The sequence below is a fragment of the Fundulus heteroclitus genome, unplaced genomic scaffold, assembly GCF_011125445.2.
Source record: "Fundulus heteroclitus isolate FHET01 unplaced genomic scaffold, MU-UCD_Fhet_4.1 scaffold_28, whole genome shotgun sequence".
Classification (NCBI taxonomy): Eukaryota; Metazoa; Chordata; class Actinopteri; order Cyprinodontiformes; family Fundulidae; genus Fundulus; species Fundulus heteroclitus.
In genome coordinates this window covers 3484700-3502007 of record NW_023396689.1, presented here as the reverse complement: position 1 = coordinate 3502007, position 17308 = coordinate 3484700, and the positions used below count along the sequence as shown (strand labels likewise).

Here is a 17308-nt window from a genome sequence, read left to right as displayed (position 1 = left end):
CAGGGTATCCTCTTCACAATAGTGTAATGCAGCAAACAGTATGTCAGAGGCTTCTTCAGATGCACTGTAGTACAAACCACTGCAGGACATCCTTCCTCACCACAGCCATCAGCATGTTTAATGACTCTTTGAAGAGACTTCATTTGATTTACAACATTTAACTTCTCTTTGGGATTAATGAACAGTTTTTGAATTATATTAAATTGATATTTTGGACACAGCAAACATGCAAAACAATGTGCATGTTTATAAAACTGAACTATTTGAACTAAATTCATGTGTGGGATAAAACTTATTAAGTTTTGAAGAAGGGGTCATGTTAAGGAAATTTAAATTAATTGAATAAATTGTACTTCTTTCTGTTATGGTGCACGTTTGTTTTGGACCGTTTTCTAGACTTTTCCACCTCTCATCCAGCCCAGTTTTCTCCAGTCATCACTCCCCTCCTGATCACTGCCACCTCCCGCCTCTAATTAAGTGAAACTCAGTCCACCTGTCCCTCAGCCTACCTAAACCCTCCTCAGCCAGCTTTTCCCTGTCGGAACATCCTTCTTCCTTCTACCTTCCTTCCTCCGTCTCCTTCGCCTCACGCCTGCCTCATTCTACCTCAACGTGACTGCCTGCGAACTCACCTGCCGCCTGAGAACTCCCGCTGCGGAGCCTGCCGGCATCCCCTCGACCCCAGCACTCGCTTGTCCCAGGAGGCTTCCTGGCTCCGGTCGTCTGACTCGGCTCCTGCAGCACAGCATCCACTGTACTCCTGCTCTTTCCCGTCTGCTTGGTCCTGCCATCATCATCCACCTCCTCCAGTCCGGTACAGCTCTCTGGTTTTCATCCTCCACAACCCATCTCCTCTCAATAAAACTCTAAAGCGTAGCTCTGTGTGTGGCTGAATTCAGGTTCATGACAGTACGTTATAGCCAGAATGAACCTCTCGCCCACACAGAGTGCGTGCCCAGTACTGGGTTCCGCCGCGGAACTGAGTACGGCCTCAGTACCCCGAGGCTCAGCCCGACACCACTGCAGTGTCTCTGCCGACTGGGGCCGACGTCACCTCTGCCTCCCCGGTGAGTTGGCCTGACGGCTTCACGGCTGCTCCAGCGATCCAGACAAGGCGCCCTCCAGTTCCCCATTATCTCTGTCACCACCTCCACGACACTCAGTTGGCTCCTCGAGTGAGAGGTTTAGCCTCTGTTCGGAGGGCCATGCCCACTCCAGTCAGAGCTCCACACATCGACGAGTCCCAGCTACGGAACCTCTTCTACAGCAACAGAGATGACTTTTTCCCCTGCTGGCCAGCTCCTGTGCCCTTCGCCAAGGGTCAGGCTGACGCCTAGGGTCCTGCTCCAGCCTCTGTGGCTGCAAGGCACGCCACTGCTCAGACCACCTTGGGTGCAACACACGCAAGTCCACCAGCGTCCGTGGTTGCAATACACACCACTGCTTTGCCGGCCACCAAGAGCACAGCATCCACTGTACTCCTGCTCCTTCCTGTCCACTTGGTCCTGCCGTCATCATCCACCTGCTCCAGTCCGGTACAGCTCTCTGGTTTTCATCCTCCACAACCTATCTCCTCTCAATAAAACTCAACTTAGCTCTGTGTGTGGCTGAATTCGGGTTCACCAGATCAGTTCATGACACTTTCCACTTCTTTTCAAATATGTACATTACAATAGCACTGTTTCGATTCTGCTTGAAGAATTTTTTTTCTGTTCTGTGCATGTTGGGGAAAAAACATGTTTTTTTTACACAAACATTAGTTTACCGGCGATGATGACCAGTAACATAACAGATAATTTTTTTAAGTTAAATAAACACAGTCATTTAGGAATCCAACACCGCAGTGGTTGAGTGGCGACCACTCTCCCTCCCATTGCTTGCCGATTGCCTCCCATAGATTTAATCGATCTGGTAGAACCACTTCTAAGTTTTCCAGCTTGTGCTGCTCCGTCCTTAATGGACCGGTAATTGCTCTTCATTTTCTTCAGCTTCCCCTGGCACCATTATTGTCCTGTTTACTGGTAGCCCTTGGGAGCTATAAGATCAGAGCTCCGAATTGATGGTGATGGTTCTTCCTTCCAAGGGCAGCCTTGGAAGGAGGAAATGTTTACCTGGCTCTCTCTCGTCCTCATTTGGAAATAAACAACTCTACAGATGTCTCTAAACAACCAACAGCCTCTAAGCACCTCAGCAAGCAGCTCACCCACCTGGAACTGTCTCAGAGCTAACCCGAAAAATAGCTCTCATCCTTTGGATCTGACCAAACGTCTAACGGTACAGACCCCTCAATTGGATGATGCAGTGTGGCCAGCATTGAGCCGAGACATCCCCTCGTCAGCACTAGCACCAAAGGAAAAACAACAAGCACCTGGAGCCGACATGATTCCATCTTCCTTAGTTCTGGTACGAAGGACTAATCAGCTAGATTGAGCCATAAGACTTCCACTCTTAACATTTAATGTGGGTGAGATCAAACTTACACAGAGTCTACTTTATGCATGAAAATACTTATGACAACTACATTTTCCCTAAACTGAAAAGAACTTCAGACAGTTGAGACAATTCATGTCATGACTGCAAGTGGACCACAAAGGATATTTGAGATATGTAACGGGGTTTTATTTCATGCATACAGTTATTTATTGATTTATAAAGTGCTTTAAAGCATCCAAAAAAAGCGAGTGTACAACAATAGCATTATAACACTCAAAAAGATAACAGAAAACCAAATTATTCAGCTAAAAAAGAATATGCTTAGAGACATTAAAAGCCTATCTGAATTTTTGCATCTTTAATTTTCTTTTACAAAGGCATGGTTCCAAAGCATGTTTGTCCCCATCGAAAGGGTCTCGTCACCACAGCGTTTAAGCATAATCCTTGAAACATTTAATAAAAGCTGACTAGATAATGTCAAGGACCTGCCACTCACAAAACTCCTATTAGTGTTGATAAATGACGGGGTGCAAGGCCGTTAAGAGATTTAAAAATCAACATTAAAATGTGAAATCCCACTGAACTTCACTGGAATTCCTCTGATAAAAAGGTTTGCTGCTCTTCAGCAGGAGCCTACAAGAGGCATGAGACATACATCAACAAGAGGCATGAGACAAGATCAACACAACTACCTCCTAAAGTAGCCAAGAAACCAAAGTTTATGCCAAAGTTCTTATTGTTGGGATGCAGCAGTTAATGGAATCACCTTTGCAGTATAAAGGGAACAAAGATAATCGGCGTCCCGAATGACACAGTATCTGACAGAGAATCTTATCATACACATTGGCACTAATGAGCTGGCCAAGCAAAAATCTGAAATTCTGAAAAATTACTTTATTCATCTTCTAAGGACATTCGGAAGCGAAGGTGTTTATCAGAAGATCAATACCACAACCTGGATGTGGTGATGATAATTACAGCTCACTGCTTATGATTAATAAATGGCTTATTAAATCATGCTCTGACAGCTCTGTGAACTTCACTGACAATCACAAGATTTTCTATCATCTTTTTAGACACAAGGGAGTTGACCTAATCAAGAAGGTAAAAAACTTTTCACTGCCAATATCTTCAGTGCCGTTAACATCCAAAGGTAATTTCTCCAAATACATGACGATGTGAACAATGTCATCACTGTGCCAGCAAAGACTGTAGAAGGACAAGCACAAAGGTACCAGGTGCACACTGTTCCAAAACAAACCAGTAAGTGTCTGTCTCTCTGAACTCCAGTTGGAAATGGAGCTGAGAGGGGAGGGAGTCCCTTCTCCCACCCTCTTTGGCTCCACCCCATGAACACCTACAGAGAACCAACAATGCTTATTGGAGGACATGTCTTCTCAAGGCCAGGACAGTTCAAAAGTTTGGTCACCAGGGAGGATGTTTCTTAACTTTAGCAAGAAAACGGACAACCACGTATCACTAGGTACTTCTCTTCTGAGTGCCCAAAAAGCATGCTACACTTCAAATCGAACAGCTTGGGTGAGATTCCTCAGGACCCCCTCCACTCTGCTTATCTGAAGTCTGAAACAGGGGACCAGACATTAACGTTACACCTATTCAATTAAATTTTATCTCAAATTTAATCAGATTATACAGATTGGGTCAGATTATACAGAGTGGTCAAAAATGTCCTATATAAGGGAACCCAGTTGATTGCATCAAAGTCCCGACAAGCAGCATTCAGTCCTCCTGAAGAATCGTAGAGACACAGGGAGTCGTCTGCATTGTCCGTGGCTTTGCAGCAATCCCTCATACTGAGCAAGCATGAAGCGACAGTGGGAAGAAAAACTCCCCATTAACGGGAAGGAAAACCTCCGGCTGAACCGGGTTCAGTATGAACGGTCATCTGCCTCGACCGACTGGGGGTTACAGAAGACAGAGCAGAGACACAACAAGAGAGACAAACAAGCACAGAAGTGCACATTGATCCAATAATCTGCTCTATATTAGATGGTAATAGCGGGTGATTTGTCTTCCCTGGATGATGTCACAGCTAACAGAACGCCAGACCAGTTGTACCTACTATGAAGAAAAAGAGGGAGAACAAAAAAGTTAAAAGCTGAAATGACGACAAGCAATGCAAAATTGAAGTACAGTAGAACTCAGTAGAGTGAGAAAAATAGGCCCTGATATCCTCCAGTAGCCTAAGCCTATAGCAGCATAACTATACAGATAGCTCAGGGTAACATAAGCCACTCTAACTATAAGCTTTGTCAAAAAGGAAAGTTTTAAGATTAGTCTTGAAAGTAGACAGGGTGTCTGCCTCACAGACCAAAACTGGGAGTTGGTTCCACAGGAGAGGAGCCTGATAGCTAACGGATCCGCTTCCCGTTCTACTTTTAGAGACTCTAGGAACCACCAGAGAGCAGAAGTGCTCTGTTAGGAACATACGGGGTAATCAAATCTCTGATATATGATGGAGCTTGATTATTAAGGGCTTTATATGTTAGAAGACGGATTTTAAATTCTATTTTTGATTTAACAGGAAGCCAATGAAGGGAAGCTAAAATTGGAGAAATATGATCCCTCTTGTTGTTTTTCATCAGAACACATTTTGGATCAGCTGAAGATTTTGAACTGCATTTTGTGGACTTCCTGATAGTAAGGAATTGCAATAGTCCAGCCTTGAAGAAACAAATGCATGGACTAGTTTTTCAGCATCACCCCTGGACAGAGTGTTTCAAATTTTGGCTATATCCCTGAGGTGAAAAAAGGAAACTCTGGAAACATGATAGCCTTTTCATTGAAATCCATTATCCATTTCTTTCTTCTTTCTTCGTCCTTCGGTAAACAAAAGAAACGTACATCCAACGATTTGGAATGCCTCTGTGTGCAACCAGGAGCACAACAAGTCGTAAACTAAAAGTACACTCTAATTCACCTGTTTTATCACGATGGTAGGTGAAAACAGTACTGTTTTTGTCTACCAGCGTGACCCGGATGTAGCTTGTGACGTCACGCGTGAACTGGTCTATACACCTATCACTGTGTAGCAAGGGCCAAGACTCCAGGAGCCCCAGAGCCATTCATTTTGGCACTGCTGATTGGCCCTGTACTATTAAGTAGGGTGACCAGACGTCCCCGATTTCCGGGGACTGTCCCCGTTTTGGACCACCTGTCCCCGGCTAAAGCTGTCCCCGGAAATGTCCCCGATTTTACCGAGGGGGAATAAGTGTTGCGGTAACTGCGTGCGCTGCGCGCACCACTAGATGGCGGTAATGATCCTTTTGGATGTCAGATGCCATTAAAACGAAGAGGAAGAAGAAGAAGAAGAAGAACGCACCACTTTTAAAACAGAAGAAGAAGAAGTGGAAATTCGTTGTTACAAGGGGAGCTGCCCTGTGTCATGGTAAGTATTTGAATCGGGCTGATCCTGTGATAAATGTTTGGTTTTTGTCCAAGTTAAAAATTATCAATAAAAAGTAAGACAAGACCACGAGTTGCTGCTCACATCAGTAAAAGACACTTGGATAAAATGTAACAGAATAATTGAAAACTCCTTGTAAGGCGCTAAACTGGTACGCTGGTTCTCCAGGGATCAACAAGGGTTCCTCTAAAGATGTTTTAGAACTGATTGGAAATCTTTAGTTTATATTTCAGATAGTTGGAAGTAGAGTTATTACTAGATGTTTTGCTGATTTATGAGCATAGACTTCCAGGCTTAGGTTCAGCTTTTCTACTGCTCAATTTGGATATATGAAAGCTCCTCATGAAAAAATAGGAGTCAGTACCAGGAGAACTGAATGAGAAAAGATCTACATGATCTGAGAATGATGGAGGAAGAGATAACCACCTGTTTAATGTCCATTTATTATGTCGTTTTTGCTTGTAGCTCCTAATATTGTGGTAATTAGATTTGTAGTATTTAATTAGATGATATAATAATAAAAATAATAACTGGAAGTTTTCATGTTGTACATTCTAATGTTTTTGGAACTGATTTTAATTATATAATGTCTGTTTTAGAATAATGTAAGATTGATACAAGAGGAGAGAGGAAGAGGATAGGAAGTCAGTAAGGAGATTAAATGGGTGGAGGAAAATAGGAACACTGATGGAAAGAACACTTGATGAGAAGAGATAAAAATTTTAAAGTTCAAGTGATAAAGCGTTGACATGATTTAAGTGATAAAGTAACGTATTGAGTAATGTAGTGTGCAAAGTTTGCTATGTAAAACAGAGTGACTCAGGTTTGAGTTGAGAAGCCTAATTGTCTGAGGATATAACCTCTTTGAGTCTCTGCACTGAACATGAGTTTCACTGCACTTTCCAAGCTGTGGCAGAAAGAAGAGGCAGATTAGTTGTATTTTTTCTTGTGTCTTAAAAATGTCTGTTCTGCCCATAATAAATCCTCTTCTCCTCTTATTTTATCCAGACCTCTGGATACCGGGGCTGATGGCTCTTCAGACACAGAACGCCTTGAAGAAACCGGAGATGATCTCATGTTAGCTGACTCACTGACCGGAGTTAACTTACCTTATAGGAGCAAAAACAATATACTGGCACATCAACCACTACCATACACATAATGTAGTTATACACACTTTATGTAACTTTATACGTGCTCATGCTGCACACTGATCCAAGGGGTCTCCAAGTCTGTGCCTTTGTTTCACCTCACAACACCACAACCCATTTTCTTGTCCCAAACAGGCTCCATGCACAGCTCCACTTCTTCCTGAAGCTCAGCAGCTCCTGATTAATCCAGGTGTGTCTGACTTCAGTAACCAGCCAGACACACCTGGATTAATCAGCTTTTCCAGTAAAGAAAGAAAGGAAACAAAAGAGCTGCTGAGGTTCAGGCAGTAGTGGAGCTGTGCTTATAGCCCATTATGGAAAGAAATTAATCTGCTTATTTGAGATGCACAGGCCCCTGATGTGGCCAGGTGACAATAAGAAACATATATCACCCTTTACCTGCGGGCTTGACCTCTACTTCTTTTTGATGTTAATGCAGAAAACCTATTGCTCATAGGTATGTAGACATGAGCAGAATAAGTATTTGTTGCACTTTTTTAAAAGGTTGAGGAACTCTGTCTTCACAGAGAGCCACAGTCTAAATGTTTGTATTTACTGTTTTTTCTTTTCCTCATATCACTCTCCCCTTAGGAGGCAGCAGAGCTCTTAGGGCTACACAAAATTGAAAAACCCTGCTAACCACCTTAGACCCCTCCACTCCCACCCCCAACACTTTGCCCCAACCCAAAGACACAGTTCTAGTTTTCTATTAACACTATTTATTAATTTTATTAATCTTAGGATATACTAAAAGTGTGGAGAGGCACATTCCTGGCTTTTACACTTAATTTTTGTTGTTTAAATATTAATAAATATGTAAAAATAAATGAAACCATTACTGTCCCCGTTTCCTAATTTCGTCTTGATGAGATGTATTGTTTTTTTATGTACGAGCAAGAAATGTCCCCAGATTTGATTTCAGAAATCTGGTCACCTTACTATTAAGTAAAAACTGACATTAATAATACTTTTAAAATCTATATATAGTTTGACTTCTCCCCTCCACATCTAGGGAGGGCAGCGCCCGAGCCGCCCCCTATGGGCCAGCCGCCACTGATACACTGTTTAAAGTTATTTAATGTTTATTAAATAACCCTCTGTCTGTTAAGTATTGTCTGGTGATGATCAGCTCTTAAGCTGATATCAAGACAATGGTTGAAAGGGATGAATTTGAGCACTTGCGATCTTTTAACAGCAAAACCTGCACACACATAGAATAAAGGAGTGACAACTTCTTTTCAAGTTCAAGAATTTAATAACAGAAATAAAATGAACATCCAGAGAACATCACTATGTAATGCTGTTTACCTGAATTAACACAATATTTCGATTAATAAATCCTCTCTACTAGGCTAGTGAAACATAACTAAACTACTAAGCAAAATGAAGATAAAAAGAAACTAAGCCAAGGAACTGTTTACATGCAAAACAAACAAAAGACAAAACAAAAGTGGTTGGTCATAATCAGAATAATTCAGTGAATCCTTGTTCACTGAAGATCTGATTCCAAAAAGCATGGAATGGAGTTATAAAAAACATTTGGCATGTGTTTCAACCCATTCACAATGCAAAGCCCAAGTTAACCAGAACATTATTTTGAGTAAATTATATTCTGAAGACTGATTTGCTCAGTAAAATCATTTAGCCTTATGACGGCCGATCCTATTAATGCAATCCTACCTCCGGGCACTAGGGAACGCTACAGCTATCGTCGCTAACCTGGTCAAGTCTATAGTTATCAAAATTGCCTTGAAAACCGGCATTAATATACCATATTGATGCAGGAATAAGGCTCATAACACCATCGAAGGATGGCGGAGCAGAACAGCTACACTTTATGCTTTAAACAAACTCCTTTTGAAATGTCCAAACTGGATGGAAAGCTAATAGCAGTTTGGCTTGTGGGCGTTCGGCACTAACAAGTAAAGGCTTTAGCTTTATTTTTAGTCATAATGAGTGGGCTGGATAACGTAAACATTAATGTCCCATGAGTGTATGGAACCCTTGTGGAGATAAACTTCCTGTTAAAACCATAAAATACACTCAAATGATATTAGCAATACCATAAACGGAAGGCTAGCGTGAGCTATTTCATTAGCCCTTTGTTGTAAGCATTATGTGTCCAACAGTTTACAAAACATTTCCCAATAAACCTTTTAACTTCACCCTCAGCTCGCTGCCCAAACCTGTCTTTTGTCTCGTGTCAGTTCTGTCCAGTTTGGCCATTGACGGAAGGAGCGTTGAAGGAGGGAAGTTGTTGGTTTGTTGTTGGCGGGCTAGCGCTTAGCTCTGCAGCACCTGAGCTAACCAACAGCGTGTGGAGGGAATGCTTGGGGTTTCTGCAGCCAAGCAGACCATTGAATGGCCAATGTTCATTCAATAGTCGGATCGTTTAGCTTGTCTGGTGAGGGGAGGCATCCACCGTCTCGCGTCTGCTTTCCTGCAACAGCTGACAACAATGAACAAAGCTGTTCCGGTGATCTGTACTTTGCGGCTGGTTTGTGCAGCAGTCAGAGTGAAACTTAGCTCTGTCCCAGTGTGTTGTTTATCCGGATTCAGTCAGGTCCTCTATTGAATCCGGCAGACAACATTAGCAGACCCTGGATCAAGCATGGCTGGTCCAGGCACCTTCCCTCAGCTGCTGGCTTGTGTCTCGGTCAGGCCCGACCAGGGCATCATGGTCCAGGACCTTCTTTGTCTGCTCCAGGGAGAGGTGGTCTGAGAGAGCTGCTGTAGAGCTGAAGAGGGCTGAAGCAGAGGTGTGCTGTGACTTTTATCTGTAGGGAGTGGTCACAGCTGACCTCCTGTTGAGAGAGGGGAGAGAGAGAGGCTTTCCTGCTGTCTCTCTCTTACTTGTGGCTGTGTGATCAGAATTACAATCTGATTCAGTCAAACAATTTTGGTGATGATGGCGGTAATATCACAACAGTATGAAGTGGGTCAGTTTATGCACATTTTGAGCAAAACCAATTGAATCTAGGATAGTTTTAAAGGCTACACTAAGGTTATCGCATTCTGTGTCAACATGAATGTTAAAATCCCCCACTATAATAACCTTGTCAGTGTTTAACACCAAATCAGATAAGCAGTCTGGCAACTGATCCAAAAACTGAGAGTAAGGGCCAGGTGGACAATACAAAACAACAAACAGAAGCAGTTTTATTGCTTTGCAGTTTGAATGAGAAAAACTGAGGGTTAAATATTCAGAAGAACTGTAGTTATTAATTGGCCTGGGACTAATTAATAAATCAGACTGAAAGATGGTTACTACTCCTCCTCCTCTTCCCGTAGATCTGGGAATGTAAAAATGTAAATAATTAGAGGGAGTTGACTCATTTATGCTAACATAATCCTCTTGTAACCAGGTTTCTGTGAGAGAAAATAAATAAATCAATCTGATTATCAGAAATCAATTCATTAACTAACAAAGTCTTTGGAGGGAGAGACCTTATATTCAATAGTCCACATTTAATTGTTCTATTTTTTGGATCAAGGTGAGTCATATTGATTTTTATTTGATTTTTATGATTTGTTCCTTTTAGATCCGTTTTTGATCTATTCAGTTTTGGCCTTGGGAAAAGCAATGTCTCAATAGGGTGGGTAACAGTACAGAAGCTGCAGAGAGGTGTGTTAAACTACGGCTCTGCTTCCTGGTCTGGACCCTGGGTTGTCAGCATTTAGGAGAACTAATAAATCTGGCCAGATTCCTAGAAAGAAGAGCTGCACCATCCAAAGTAGGATGAATGCCATCTCTCCGGATCAGACCAGGTTTTCCCCAGAAAGTTTGCCAGTTATCAATGTAGCCCAAGTCATTTTCAGGACACCACCTAGACAACCAGCGGTTGAATGATGACATGTGGCTAAACATGTCATCACTGGTCGGATCATGCAGGGGATCAGAGAAAATTATGGAGTCCAATATTGTTTTAGCAAACTTACACACCGAAGCAACACTAACTTTAGTAACCTCCGATCGGCGTAACCGGGTGTCATTACCACCTGCGTGAATAACAATCTTACTGTATTTACGCTTATCCTTAGCCAACAGTTTCAGTTCACTCGTTTCACTCGTTCTGGCCCCTGGCAGGCTTTTGACTATGGTCCCTGGTGTCTCTAGTGCCACGTTTCTGACTATTGAGCTCCCAATAATCAGAGTCGGCTTCTCAGGAAAATTTGTTAGAAACATAGACAGGTTGGTGGTGACCTGGGGGCCGGAATCTAGAGCTATGCTTCATACGAACAGTTACCTCTCTGGTGCTGCTGCTGGAGGACCGCTACGTGAAGTCAATCTATGTGGCTCCGCGCCAGCTAAGGGGCGGCTATCAGCTGGTTTTTCAACAGCACAGAGCCGGATCTCCAATTCGGGCACCCTCGCCTCCAAAGCTACAAAAACACTACATTTATTACATGTACCATAATCACTAATGGAGGCAGAGGAATAACTAAACATCTGACACAGAGAGCAGGAGAGAGGGGGAGACTTAGACAGGGAAGGAGAAGCTGATGGGTGGATAGACCAGTTCATGCGTGACGTCACAAGCTACATCCGCGCCACATCCGGGTCCCGCTGGTAGGCAAAAACAGTTCTGTTCTCGTCTCCTATCATGACAATACGGGTGAATTAGAGCATTATTTTAGTTACTTTTTGGAATCTAAACAATGCCTACGACTTGCCTCTGGTTGCACACAGAGGCATTCCAAATCATCGGATGTACGTTTCTTTCGTTTACTGAAGGACGAAGAAAGAAATGGATAATTTCAATGAAAAGGATGCAGGCAGACAATCCCAATCGACTGTGGGAGCCATCATACCACGACAGAATTTGCAGTCTACACTTCATCTCCGGTAAATACAACTTAATTTTGCACTGGTCATTGTTCTACTTAAATGATTATATAAATAAAAAATTAGGATATATACTTAAGTCAAGACGCAAACGTTTGTTTCGTAATAATATACGTACATGTACAATGTATGCAAACCCTCTGGCATGAGTCTGTGAAAAGGATTAACAAGACAAAAACACCAAAATAATCCTTTGTGAACAATGTTTTTTTTTTAACCTGCCGGTGGCGGTTCTTCCTCTTTGCTGATGCGCTGTCTGTGTCTGACTCTGCTTTCGTATGTTACACAAACATGTCTGAACATGTCCCGATATGAAATAATTGTAGCCGTCCAGTAATGTCGTGGCTTTCATGCTCTCTCGTGTGTACTGGCCTGCCGTGTTTATAAGGTAGCTGTATATGTCGCCGTACAGAACACTTGGCCAGCATTTCACAGACTCGCTCCATCCCTTCAGGCTTTTGCTGGACGGATCTGGCAATCTGATACCATCAACCATCAAGTTACTCTTATAACGATCTTGTGATACGCTATCTACAGAACAAAAATACGTCGAGAACTCGTCGTTTTCTTTGTTTGCATCTGCCATTGTGTTCGCCTTTTGCCTACCAGTCCGAATCAAAACAATAACAATGAACTGGTCTATAGGGGAGAAAGCCATTGTGAGGCTAAAGCTAGGCTAGGCTAGCGACCTGTTACCACGCCGAGAAAAGCAAACCGTGTGAAACAACAGGAGTTCCCAAACGTGAAGTGCAGCAACAGAGAATGTGCTTATGTGTTAGAAACAGATGTTACAGTGTTATGCCAGAAGCTGATCGAATATGCTTATTATTATTATTAATTATAATTTGGTATTATAATTTAAATAATAAGTTATTCAACTCAGAAATTAGCTATAACAAAATATGGTTCAAATGGTGGTGATGCCAGAGCTGGAAGCTTGTAATGATTTATACTACTAATGCATCTATTAGTTAGCTGTTATGAACTCAGGTGTGCTGGAACAAATGATCTGATCGGACTCTGGCCAATCAGATTTATCCAGCAACGGTGACGACTCAACTTATGATTACCCTTTTTTATCACCAATCCAATGAAAATGTCTCTGTTAATATCAGATGTTAATTCCGAGAAGGAAGTAGCTCTGAATGCTGAATAACCATGCAATTATGAATTGGGTTGAACAGAAACAATTGCTATTCCAGTTGTTGTTTATTTGAACCAAAAGCAATTCCCTGTTACAGTAATTATCTGATTCAACAACCTTGGAATCCTACTCACTACTAAACTAAACATGCAGAATATATGTGGAAATAAAAGGGGAAAAAATGATTAAAATGAGAGGTAGCAAATCTTAGTTCAGCTCACGGTTATTTAAACACCACATCCAAAACATCACACGACACCCTCCAAAGATGGCGACTATGATGACGTAGGGTCTGCAACCTTACGTAATGAGTGAGGGGAGGTCCTAATGATGCCACCACACTTATGCTAATAGGGGGTGGTACCTCGCTTCGAGAGGGAGTGGGTAACTGGTGAGTTTAAAGAAAACCGCAAACTAAGTTTCAAACAAAGAGATTGAATCCGCTGATAAGAGGAAACGTCTAACGCCCAGAGAGAGAGAGGGGAAAAGATGGAAGAAGATGGAAAAAGAGTTGAAGAAGAAGGACCCGCGACGGGGACCTTAACGAACCACAAATCAAACACAGCCAAATTCACATTCAAATGCGTGCACATTCAACAGAACGATATTCAACAGTTAATACATTCCGCCTTGGAGTATAAAGCATTTACCTAAATCCCTAACACCTGCCCAGGCACTTCTAAACCACCCTATAGGTGAAAAAGAAATAAAGAAATAAAAGGGTTTCCCCTTTTATTTCCCCCGTTTACTTGTGTGTCAGGGCTGTCCCGGCTGGGTCCTAGAGCGCTCCGAGTAACGCGGGGTCCTGAAGGAGTCTTAAAGAACGCTGGTGCGGGAAGGAACAGGACCGGAATGAGAAAGTTCTTTTGTCTCTCTCTCTCCCTGGGTTTCCAGTCGCTTTGTTCAGCCAAACAAAAGTGGGGTCCTCGTTCGATCACCTGGAGATGACGGCTCTCAGTTTTTGATCAGAGGGAATTTAATGTGACCAAGTGTAAAATAGAATGTAAAGAGACGTAATTAGTAGTCCAATGTTTATTTACAGATATAAAATCATCATTATTCAATGTTCTAAAATCTTAAAAATACGGTTAATCGATGGGCTGCATTCAAAACAGGACTAGCGTATACTTTACTGACCTGGAGTAGTTTAAATAATAATAAATATGCAATTTAGGAAACAAAATCAAAATGGCATGGCCAAACAAAAGCCCAAATAAAAACCAAACAAAACATGCAAAGGTACCCCAGGTCAATTCAAATTGACACGGTCCGAAAATCCTATACAGGCCCAAACAATTAATACACAGCCTAAAACTTAACAAAAGGGAAAAAAACAGTGGCGACTCAGTAGCATCCAGATTACTAAAAAACACACACATTCCACAATCAATATGACGATCACTGTTATTCAAATTAGTACCTTAGGTAAGTTACCTTTGTTAGCATTCCAAAAGGAACTCTTAGTTGAAGAGGCCAGCAGGTGATGACTGATGACTGTAGCTACTACTTGGATGTAAAAGGATATGGTTGTTATTTGCCACACTGCTTTTATGACAGACAGAGTATACATTTACCTTTGTCTGTGTTTGCACCAAACACAAATTAGGCTTAACCACTCAAGTATGATGGCTGCCGGTTGCCCTCTGCACCCAGGTGGAGTGAAAGGCCCAGATTTGCTCCCTCTGGCTTTTAAAAGCTATGCTCCGCCCCCCAACTTCCCACTTCCTGGTCCACCCTGTCACATTTGCCCCCACTTTGAAAGGTCACCGTCCCGGTGACACATTAGACTGTCATTACTAAAGCCATGGTCTAAAGGACGCAAAAGCAGTTTGACTAGAGACCTGGGGAATAACAATTTCATTAGCATTAGGTCTATGTGTTGAGCGTGGCAAGTTGAAAGGGTTGGAATGATGTCCAGCAGTAGCTCTATTGGAACGCCTCACTTGGCTGGGGGGGCTAGAGGATGGTGAAGGCTGTACAGGAACAGTTACCTGGGGCTCAGGAACGTGGGGTGGTGCATTTGGTTCAGATAGTAACTGCGGTGTCACCAACGGCATGTTCACTAGAATTACACTCCCCATCTCGCTTTCCTCTTCCAACATAGAGGTGCCCTCTGAGTCACACGGTGGACTAAGTTGCTTGGACAACGGGGACTCAGGCAGCGCTAGACGAGAGTGAGGATAGGGTTTGAGCTCAGCTCGATTAACATTTTTCTCAGGGCCAGGCTGATTCAATGGTCTGATCTTATACACTTTTCCTTTGTCGTCCAGACAGTGCACGACCTCAAAAACAGTTCTATCCCAGAAATCCTGAATCTTATTTCGTCCAGGTGGATGGCTCCTTTTTAAGACGAGTGTTCCTGGGGACCAAATCTCTTTCACATTTGGTGCCATTTGTTCGTTTCTACGATCTGCTGCCAATTTTAACTGATCTTTCGCATGTACATATGCTGCTGTTAAGCGTGTATGATGTTCAGCAATCCAATCATTCATGCAACCTGACGTTTCATGCACAGTGGTACCCAGCAAAAAATCTATAGGTAAATTTGGCTTTTGTCCAAACATCAATTCGTGTGGGGAATAGCCGGTGGATGAGTGTTCAGTTGTATTGTATGCAAAGAGAAGTTGTGGTAGGTGCTGTGGCCACTTTTGCTTTTTTTCAGGAGGGAGGGTGCGAAGTAGGTCATGCAAAGTACGATTGAATCTCTCGCATTGGCCATTTCCTTCTGGGTGGTATGGCGTTGTACGGCTCTTTTCAACCCCGTATATTTTACACAGTTGTTTTAGAAGCTCCCCCTCAAAATTTCTGCCTTGATCACTATGTAGGCGTTTTGGAACTCCATATGTATAAAACCATTTTTCTATTAGAATTTTTGCAGTGGTACTTGCCTTCTGATCTGGAGTTGGAAAGGCCTGAACAAATTTGGAGAAAACATCAGTGATAACTAGAACATTCTCCCTCCCATCAGCAGCTTTTTCCAGGATTGTAAAATCAACAGCTATCATTTCCAGTGGTTGAGAGGCAACTATATTGGCAGGGAATGTTCTTACTTTAGGGTGGTTTGCCTTAGCTAACAGGCACCGACTACAGTTATGGCAATACTCCTCCACATCCTTCCACATATTGGGCCAGAAACACCTTTCTCTAACTAACTGAGTAGTCCGTTCAACACCCTGATGTCCATGATCATCATGGAGCTGTTTGAGCACCTCGACTTTAAGACATTCAGGGAGAAGCAACTGAAAATAATCACTGCCTGATTTTGGTGGTCTACAACGACGGTACAGCACCCCCTCTGTCATATAAAACCTGTGCCATTGCTGTGCGAGTTTTCTGACTGGTTTAGGCTCTCTCATTAACTCCTGTTTAGTTGGAGGCTTTGCTCGTTGCCAGTAAAATCTGATGGCACCAATTACTTTATCTGCTTCTTGCAACGCTTTCAAGTCTGCCTTCTCGCGAATTGGAAATGCTTGGATTGCTGATGACGTGGCAGGGGAAGAAACCCGTGGCTCATTTTTCTGATTACGAATCATGTCAGGGACTGGTAGGCCAGGCATCGTAAACGTTGTAACATTGCATGGATGCTGGCGGGATAACGCATCTGCATTCTTATTTGCTGTACCAGGGCGATATTTGATATCAAAGTCAAAAGCAGCCAATTCAGAAACCCAGCGCTGTTCTACAGCACCCCAATTTAGCAGTGTTTAGGTAGCTCAGGGGATTATTGTCAGTAAACACTACAAACTTATTTCCCAACAAATATTCCCTGAATTTGTCAGTCACTGCCCATTTGAGGGCTAAAAGTTCAAGTTTTCTAGAGCTATAATTTGACATGTTGCGTTCTGTTCGTCTTAGGCCCCTGCTGGCAAAGGCAATGGGTCTTCGCTGGCCATTTTGATCTTGTGATAGAACAGCACCCAGTCCTGCATGGCTAGCATCAATTTCTAAGACAAAAGGTTTAGCAAAGTCAGCATAGCCTAGGACTGGGGCACAGACTAAGCGTTCTTTTAAGGACTGGAACCCCTGCTCACAATTCTCACTCCATTTTTCAATAATAGAGGATTTCCCATGGCCCTTGGATTTATGTTTGCCTCCAAGCACTTCTGCCACAAGACGGTGTAACGGGGCTGCAAACTTTGAAAAACCCTCAACGAAGCGACGATAATAAGAAGCAAACCCAAGGAACGATTGGAGTTCAGTTACAGTTGTTGATCTTTTCCATTGTGCGACCACATTGATTTTTTTTGGGTCTGTGGCCACCCCATCAGATGATACAATATGTCCTAGATATTTGACTTCATGTTGAA

General features: G+C 42.7%; 1 protein-coding gene across 1 annotated transcript in view; it reads left to right on the top strand.

Annotated features, from left to right (window-relative positions):
- enpp6 (ectonucleotide pyrophosphatase/phosphodiesterase 6) overlaps nucleotides 1-17308 on the top strand; it is a 162644-nt gene that overhangs the window by 92028 nt on the left and 53308 nt on the right. The gene's annotated exons all lie outside the window — the stretch shown is intronic.